Genomic DNA, 7,345 nt, shown 5'->3' on the forward strand with positions numbered 1-7,345 from the left:
ATTGAGAGCAATCACCTAACCACTATGGATTAGCATGCTATGTTCCCTGGATCGGTAGTATGTGAACCAGACATGGTTGAGTGATGATTCTTGTTTTTGTTCAAAAAAATATTATATCTTATAATGAATGATAAGTCTGACTACCTACAGTAGCATGTCATGTTCCCTGGATCAGTGGCATGTGAAATCGGGTTAGCTTGGGCAGTAACTAATAAAAAAAATGTAATTGTTGAACCAGGTGTATACCATGTTCTCTGGATCGGTGGTGTTCCTTTGGGGAGATAAACAAAAAAACTAACTAATTATTGGTCGAGCCAGGTGTATACCATGTTCTCGGGATCGGTGGTATGTTCCTTCGGTGCGACTGATAAAATATTATCATTACTTCCTTCAAATTTAATAAGTGGTTCAAACACAATGTTATATTTCTACAAATAAGTGAATTAATTCAAGTTCCTTTGGTTCTCAGGATCATGCTCTCTTTAGGAACCATTTGGCACAGTCATCACTTAAACTTGTTGATCTTCTTTTATCATTGTAAAAGTTTAAAATGGTCAAGTCTACTAGTATCCTACTGCTTTGTAGCACTCTAACCATTAATTTTCACTAACTAAGCCTGAAGCATGCACTGTTTAGAGATCTACTTCAGTGGGACATTCTCCAGTCAGCTCACTGTTCATTATCTAGCTCTTGTCATATTCCTTTGCTGGATGACAAGCAAAATTTTAAGTGTGGGAGAACTTGATAAGCACATTTCTTATATACAATTTGGGCACACAAATTCACCATCTATTGAAATATATCCATCCATTCTTTCTACGATTTGTTGAATATTTGAATGATAATCATAAAAGAGAATGTTGACTAGTGAATTGTTTATTTTGCAGAAAAGTGCGCAAAGGCACTATAATCGTCAAGACTTCTACTATGTGTCCAACGAGAAGAGAGAAGTGTATGAAAGAAATACGTCAAGGCCTGAGCGTGAAGGAAAGAAGTAATGTAGGGAGCAAACTAAAAGAAGAAGAGGATCTTCTTGGGAAGAAATGAAGAGAAGAGGAGGGCCAATGTGCAAATGTGGCAGATCAAAGAGGGGAATGAAATCCCTAGCCGCACCTCATTGCAAATCGATCCTGGCTACACATCTCTCTCCCTCACCCCTCCTTCTCCACCTCCAGACGCCGCCACGGCCAGGCTGGCGTGGTGGTGTGCCTCCGCGACCTCCACCACTCCACCCAGCACCACCATTACCTCCATCCACCTGCGCCACCCAGCCATCTATTCACTCATCTTCACCAGCGCCACCATCTCCACCACAGCGCCATCACTCCACTGCCGCACCTCGCGCGCCTGACCAGACGGGTGTTTGGGTACCCGCGCGACCCTGCCTTCTGCCGCCGCTCCTCTTCCTTCTCCTTCTCCCGCGCCCTTCTGCTTGCTTCTTCTCCTGAGTCTTCACTGCTGCTCCTTTTGCCTATCCCTCTGCTGCTCGCTGCATCCTTCTTCTCTGAACCTCCTTTGTTGCTGCTCCTTCTCTGAATCTACAGCTGCTACTACTCTCTACTGCTGTTCTTCTTCTTCTTGCGCCCATGTTGCTGATATCTTCATCCCCACGCTGTTGCTGCTTCTCTTCTTCTTCTATCCCCAACCCCTGATGTTGTTCCTTTCTCTTGCTGCGCCCCTGCTCTTCTTCTTCCACAAACCTTGCTGGTGTTAAACTCTCTCTCTCTCTCTCTCTCTCTCTCTCTGTGTGTGTGTGTGTGTGTGTGTGATTTCTATGTATCAAAGATGTGTTAGACCTGGTGTTATTCAGACTTATGCTTGTTAAGTTGTACTCTGTTGATCTGCAAGAAGTAGAACAGTTTACTTTCACTTTTGTTGATGTGTAAGAACTAGCTATATATGTCATATATATTTTGTGCTAGCTAATGATAATTGTCTCATTTATTGTTCATGTACTAGCTTGGTACTTGTGATATATATATATATATATATATGTGTGTGTGTGTGTGTGTGTGTGTGTGTGTGTGTGTGTGTTGTCATGAGTGTGCTCCCTTTTCTGCCGAATATATTCAATTTCCAGTCCCTATTTTAGCTCAAGTATCCTTGCTATACAAACATATGTGTGTGTTTGTAATGTGAGTTATATCAATTCTGTCCTATATTCATGTTTCTTCTTTTACATGTTAGATAAACATATGTGTTCTAGTATTGTTGTTTCCCTTCGGTAATTTTGGTATGCTTGTGTCAGTGTTTCCATTCTATAGTAAATCGATAAATACCATAAAAACAAAGAGTAAAATCTGAATGTACCTTTGCTTGATTTCATTTTCCTTGTTGACGGTTTTCCGAAACTGTCTTAGATAGTTTATGTCATTAGTTTCTTGTAATCTTCTCTTATAACTGTGTTACCTAGATCTAGCCGAGCTTAGCCGCTGATTTGTCTAGCCCCTGTGGAGAACAGGACATCCGCAGTTTGGGCGTAAAACCCCCACTGTACCTTCAATTGATCACACGACAAAAACATCCGTGTCTCCAATTGCGTTTGAATCCTCCAAACCCTTCCCTTTACATTCTTGCAAGATGCATGCTTTACTTTCCACTGCTCATATACTCTTTGCATGCTTGCTTGAATTGTGTTAAGATTGCTTGACTTGTCCAAAGTTGATAAAATCTGCCAAGAACTAAAATTGGGAAAAGGCTAGATTTTTATTTGGTCAAGTAGTCTAATCACCCCCCTCTAGACATACTTTCGATCCTACAAGTGGTATCAGAGCTTTGGTCTCCATTTGCTTTGATTTCCATAGCTTTTGGTGGTCATAGCCTTGGTTTCACAACCTAGGAGAGTATGGCGTCTAGCGAGGGAAATTACCACCGTAGAGGTCCTTCCTTTGATGGCATAAATTTTGCTAGTTGGAAGCATAAGATGAAAATGCATATTCTTGGACATAACCCCGCCGTTTGGGCTATTGTGTGTATTGGCTTGCAAGGTGAATTCTTTGATGGGAGAGAACCGAACCGTGAAGCTACCGCGGAAGAGTTGAAGATGCTACAATACAATGCTCAAGCTTGTGATATCCTCTTCAACAGATTGTGCCCCAAAGAATTCCACAAATTCAGCCGTCTTGAGAATGCAAAGGAAATTTGGGATACTTTGATTGATATGCATGAAGGTACCGACTCTGTCAAGGAATCCAACTTGGATGCGCTTCTAAGTCAACTTGACAAGTTCAAAATGAAGGATGGTGAAGGTGTCGCTGAAATGTACTCTAGGCTTGCTCTTATCACAAATGAGATTGCTGGCTTAGGAAGTGAAGAGATGACCGACAAATTCATCATCAAGAAGATCCTAAGAGCCTTGGATGGAAAATATGATACCGTATGCACATTGATCCAAATGATGCCAAATTACAAAGATCTCAAGCCAATGGAAGTCATTGGAAGAATTGTTGCTCATGAGATGTCACTCAAGGATAAGGAGGAGCTCCATAACAAGTCAAGTGGTGCTGACAAAGCCTCATGTGAAGCTCCCACATCATCAAGTGAGAAACAAACCATCAATGAAGAATTGGGCATAATGGTGAAGAACTTCAACAAGTTCTACAAGAGTAGAAGCAAAGAGAGAAGTTCCAAGTCAAGGTCCTACAATGACAAAAGATCTTCTAGTCGAGAGCGAAACTGCTACAATTGTGGAAGAGCCGGACACTACTCCGATGAGTGTACGGCCCCCTACAAGAGAAGAGAAGATTCTCCCAAAAGAAGAAGTAGAAGAGAAGAATCACCATCGAGGGAGAGAAGGAGTAGGGATGATCGTTATGAATGAAGACCCGCTCGGAGAAGCAAGGATTCAGAAAGGAAGGACAAGGCATCAAGGAGCTACACAAAACGAAGAAATCGAGCTCATGTTGGTGAATGGGTATCCGGATCCGACTCCGACAATCACTCCGAGAGAAGCTACCACTCCGACTCCGAATATACTCAAGATGAAGGTGTTGCCGGTTTAGCACTTGTGTCAACCAACTCCTACGACATGTTTGATTCACCAAATGAAGGAATTGGAAGATGCTTCATGGCCAAAGGTCCAAAAGTATCAAACCCCGAGTATGTTGATTTCAATAGTGATGAAGAGGACTTGTTAGGTGATGATGATTTACTTATTGACAACTCTAGTGATGAATACTATGATGAAGCGTCAATTAATCATGCTAATCAAGATGAAACGAATGACAATGATAAGGAGAAGATTGAGTCTCTAACTAAAGAACTAAACACTCTTAAGTTAGCTCATGAAACTATCTTAGGAGATCATCGAGAACTTTTAAGGACTCATGAGAAATTACGTTTTGAGAGGCTCAATCTTGAGCAAGAGCATGAGTACTTAAAGGCAATCAATGATGATCTTCGCAAGAAAAGTTCTTCTTACATTGCCAAGCGTTTACTCTTATCCACTTACATGCCTCAAGTCAAGTCTAGTAACAACAACAAGAAGGATTCTTCCTCTAGTAGTAACAATAATCATGCTAAATCCAATATTGTTGCTTCTAGTAGTTCTCTTGATTCCACTAATGATTCTATTAGCCAAGTCACACTTGAGCAAGAAAATAGCTTATTGAAGGGAATCATAGAGAAAGGTGTTTACAAGAGCCATGCCCAGAGTAAGCAATTCGAGGAAATTGTACGCAAGCAAGGAAGGCACCGGAAGAACCAAGGTATAGGTTTTAAACGAAAGTTCAATGATAATGGAGTTGAGTGGGAAGAAGATCAATACCCCAAGACGAAGTTTGTTCCTCGAGAAGAGAAGTATGATCCTACTTCTTTCAAAGGGACACAAGCTCAATGTGATCTTCCACCACAAGACCACAAGGAAAAAGGCAAGGACAAGCTTCAAGAGGAAATTGATGCATTTGAAGAAGCTCCTGAGGCCTTGGTCAAGTGGGTTCCCAAGAGTACATCAAGTTCCACCTCATCAAGTACAACTACAACTCCGAGGATTCCCGTCAAGATGGTGTGGATCCCGAAGAAGAAGAACTAGAGAGTTCTTGAGGGTGACTCCGCCAACATACTTCACTCTTATCATTTTGGCAAGAACAAGTGCAATCAACTTCCACATCTTGCACTAGTTCAAGGAGTCACAAACCCTCTTGTTGGTAAGACAAGGGACAAGGTAACCTAATGCTCTCGTAGACATCATATTATGTGTGCATCACTCTATGTCTATGGATATCCTTGTTTGTTCCTTGTGGGACTAACCCGTGTAGGTATTGAAAGTGCAACTCACTCCAAAGGATAGCTCCGAATGATCTACATCAACTTAGAGCATCCACATCTTCAACACCTACATGAAGTCATCATCAACAAAACCCAAGGTTAGTTCATCCCTCTTAGGGGGGATCTCACATCTAGGGGGAGCTTTACTCTAAGAATTGAGCTAAAGCAACTCTAATAGTGTGAACACAACAACGCTTTATGTAAAAGTGGTAACCCCACTTATGCTTAAACGATGATTATGACCTATGATCAAATGTTCTCATTTGACTCCTAAGTCAATATACTTATATATAGATGACCTAGTCATCGCCAATTGCTTGATAGATGCTAGAATTGTTTGTGCATGCTTTGCCACATATTTCATTTGTTATTTTATTGCGTGAGCATGTTGGTTTCATAATTTACTCATTTGAGGACAACCACTTGTTGTTTTGATTGATTGGTTTCTTATTCTCTTGCCAAGCGGATGGACAAGAATGCCTAAGAACCTTCTCTAGCTATCTATGCTTTTCTTGTCTCAAACTCTATTCATGCTACATCACAAAGTTTGATCAAGTCAGATTCGAACCACTCTGTGTGAGGAGCACTCGGAGTCCCCGATTCGTCATAGACTTAAACTTCCAAAACTTCTTTGTGGGTTTCAGTCTGATCGACTCATCCATTTCGGTCATACCGAGAGCACTAAGTTGATCTAGGTTTTTGATCTCAGTGCAACCGATTTGAACTTTTCGGTCACATCGAGTTGTAGTAACTGCTTGCAGTTATGCATCTCGGTGCCACCGAGTTGTTCCACTCCGTAACACCGACAGGGTCATGCTATATATACCCACAGGCCAAAATTTGGAAAACTTTCCGAACCTCTTCGCCCCCGCTCAGCCTGCTCTGCCTCCCTGGGTCTCCGGATCGTCCTCCTCGTCACCAGCCGCTGGTCTCCGCCGCCGTCAACGGGATCATCTCCACCGTTGCCGTTGTAGCAAGTCCATAGCCGAAATAGGGTATGGACTTGATCTTTGTGTTGTTCTCACTCTGATTCCCTAGCACATTGTTTTTCCCTGTATCTTGCCACGATTGAGATCGCTCTATCCAATAAAAATACTCCGTAGCTTAGTTGTGGATTGAAAATTTAGGGTTAGGTTTCTGCCGAAACCATCTCGGACCGACCGAGTTGTTGAAATCGGTTCCACCGATTTGGCTCAGGCCATTGCACATGTGATTCTCGGTCTGACCGAGAATTGCAAATCAGTGCGACCGAGTTCGAGTCTTTGTGAAACCCTAGCAGTCTCGGTGCCACCGAACTGTGACTCAGTCTGACCGAGTTCACTAGTTTAGTTTCCAACAGCTACTTCGGTATCACCGAGATTTCAAATTGGTAGATCCGAAATGCTTTCTGTGGAAAACTAAAACTAAGTCTTTGATTCATTCTTTTGCAAAAACCTCTACACTTTGTGATGCTCATCCACTCTACCTCATCTATAATCTATTCACAGGGTCTGCTATCAGTGTTTGCATCATGTCAGATCAGAGTGACAGTCGGAACAAATCTAAGGAGCAGGTTCAGATGAGTGAGGGCACTAGTCCCTCTAGTAGCTCAGATGATGGAAGCAGGAGCACACCCAGCAACTTGCCTAAGGCAGCCACCAGGACCAGAAAGAAGAAAACCTCAGATTCTGAGGATGAGGACTATGTGGCTATTGAGGAAGAGGCCACCTCAAAGAGGAAAGTCCTGAAAAAGGAATATGGCACAGCTGCTACCACTAAGCCAGGGATGAAGCAAAAGGTTCCTGCCAAGAGAGCTCCCATGTCAAAAGCCAGAACATCCACTCAAGAGACTTTGGGATTTGCACCCAAAGAGCAAGTTGTGGCAGAAAAGAAAAGAAAGGAAAGGGTCAAGAAGACCACTGCCAGAGTGCTTGGGAGATCTTCAATAATGAAAGACTCTGAAGAAGAGGAAGAGGAAGAGGATGCAGCACCAGCACCCAAAGCTCAAAAGCTTATGGGAGATGCTATAAGGGCAGGGGCTGTTCCATCTAAGCCTAAGACTGCTCCTAAGACTGCTGCTCTAGCTCTAAAAACAAAACCA

This window comes from Triticum aestivum, chromosome 3A (assembly GCF_018294505.1).
Source record: "Triticum aestivum cultivar Chinese Spring chromosome 3A, IWGSC CS RefSeq v2.1, whole genome shotgun sequence".
Classification (NCBI taxonomy): domain Eukaryota; kingdom Viridiplantae; phylum Streptophyta; class Magnoliopsida; order Poales; family Poaceae; genus Triticum; species Triticum aestivum.